Source organism: Octopus bimaculoides, chromosome 3 (assembly GCF_046866305.1).
Source record: "Octopus bimaculoides isolate indiv1 chromosome 3, ASM4686630v1, whole genome shotgun sequence".
Lineage (NCBI taxonomy): Eukaryota > Metazoa > Mollusca > Cephalopoda > Octopoda > Octopodidae > Octopus > Octopus bimaculoides.
In genome coordinates this window covers 113,956,520-113,959,052 of record NC_142930.1, presented here as the reverse complement: position 1 = coordinate 113,959,052, position 2,533 = coordinate 113,956,520, and the positions used below count along the sequence as shown (strand labels likewise).

Sequence of the window (2,533 nt, the reverse complement as noted above, 5' to 3'; positions counted from 1 at the left end):
AGAATGTATGAGTATGTAGAAAATACGAGAGGTGAGTAAAATAGTCTCATACATAGCAACAAACACAACACATTTAGTTTACAACATATGTAGTTATATCATTATATAACCGTTTGTGTGTGTGTGTGTTTTATCGGACTACAAGTCCGATGAAAAAGAAAACATTCCCACAAATGGCTTCAATGCAGTTTTAAGAGAAGGCTTTGGAAGAATTAGATGAAAGTTCTCCGGTAATTTTCTTTCATGTAAATAAACGTTTACCTTAAATCGTTAAAGAAAAACAAACAAGAAAATGAAGACTTCGTGATCGAAAGATCTTCGAAGTAACTGTCAACCTTTTCCGTGTAAAAATAAAGCACAAGTGTGAAACTATAATATTATAAATAAATATATATATATATATATAACTTATGCATAAAGTAAACAACATATATATAGGTATACATATACATACATGTGTACGTGCGCGTGAGAGAGAGAGCGAGAGAAGTTGAGAAAGCGTGTGTATGTATGTTTATATGCATACATGCGTATTTATGTATGGTAATATATATATATATATTGTTGTACATTCAATGTTTGTGCGTATACTTGTGTGTGCATATATACACACGTATATAAATATATACACACACACACATATATATATATATGTATATATATATATATATATATATATATATATATATATATCTATACATATTCACACATATACATATATATACATATTCATACAGATTCATATATATATATATATATATATATATATATAGACACACACATATTCATACATACACTCGCATGTACATACATATATATATATATATATATATATGTATATATATATATATATATATATATATATATATATATATGTATATATATATATATATATATATATATATATATATATATGTATATATATATATATATATATATATATATATATATATATACATATTCACACATATACATATATATACATATTCATACAGATTCATATATATATATATATATATATATATAGACACACACATATTCATACATACACTCGCATGTACATTATATATATATATATATATATATATATATATACATACTCACATATATATATATATATATATATATATATATGTATATATATATATATATATATATATATATATATATGCACATAAATACGTATATTTGTATATGTGTGTATGAACGTGCGTATATCCACACAACTATTGGCCTCCTGAATTACCGACGTGCTCATTATGTATATAAGAAATGTCACGTGCCCGTTGGCAGCTAATCACATCGGAGCAATTAAAGCATTTTTAATGTGATTTTTTTTTTCCGGGTACCAGTTTAGGAGTTACCGCATCTTCGGAATGGAAAAGCCCAATGTCAATCTATATTCTCACTCTTGCATATTTACCATAACCAAATCCTGTCATTTGCACTGTTGTCCTTTATATTACTGCTTTTATTTAAGTTTGCGCTCTTCTGTAGCCACGATCACTATGTAATTTGTTAAAAAAATATATATATGTATATATATAATAGTAATAATATAGTGTATGTATGTGCATACATATACATGCGCGTGTGTGTGTATATATGGATATGTATGTCGTTCCGTTCCAGTGAAGCTATGTGCTGCTAGGCAGAACCTCGTGAATGCACGTTTACTTATATATTACTTGTATGACGTATTTGTATTGTTTTTATTTGGGGAAAAAAGAAGAAAAAAGTTTTTACTTTTGTTTTTTTTTTTGCGTCTTATTTTATTTGGATAAAAGCTGTACGTCTACTACTTTCACCAACTGAATTACAACCAAGGAAATAAATTATCTAGGGACATTATCACATTTAAAGTTGATCATTCTTCACTTATCTATTTACGTGAACTGTCTTTTCACAATATATTTATATATGTAGATAAATTTACACACCTACACATAACTTAGCTCTAATTGCCCGCTCTCACTCTCTCCTCTATTTCTTTCTATTTGTGTTTATATCATCTGTATTTTATATACGAACATATAAAGTATTCTAAAATTATGCCTGATGGCTTCAACTACAAATTCAAAATTTCCTGTTTACCGAATGGAAGGAAATTTATTACAAACTATGGCAAAAGAAAATAGATACTTTTCTAAGTTCAACAACAAAGTCGGCCGGTATCACTGTTATATTTAAAAAAAAAAACTTCATTTCACAATTTGATTTGTAATTATGATATCGTAGTTGTTATGCAATTTATTTATTATTATTTAAAATAGCTTCTTCAAAACCTTCTACAAACACTTCTCTTTGTTTTGTAACTTTTTTTCCGCGCGTCACTTAGTATTTCTGACCATGTTTAAAACGATTTCCCTACTTCAACGGCTTTTATATTCCATTCTTCCGTTGGTGTTGGCTTTTATAAACTCGTTGAATTACATAAACGTCTTCTTAAACTCCTACGACCTATTCAGTTTATCTTAGTTAGTTACATTCATTATACATATAGATACAGAACATCGATAAATACACGTATATT

The 2,533-nt window shown here is 26.9% G+C and overlaps 1 protein-coding gene across 5 annotated transcripts in view; it reads left to right on the top strand.

The window, feature by feature from the left end:
• LOC106879863 (dual 3',5'-cyclic-AMP and -GMP phosphodiesterase 11) overlaps positions 1-2,533 on the top strand; it is a 237,633-nt gene continuing 235,100 nt past the window's right edge. Inside the window, exon 1 of one of the 5 annotated variants that reach the window (XM_089349480.1) lies at positions 1-31. The gene's annotated coding sequence lies outside the window, so the exon portion shown is untranslated. Of the gene's footprint in view, positions 32-1,323; positions 1,392-1,550 lie in introns of those variants that run through there. The other 4 variants (XM_089349481.1, XM_014929581.3, XM_089349478.1 and 1 more) reach the window with 4 other exon arrangements.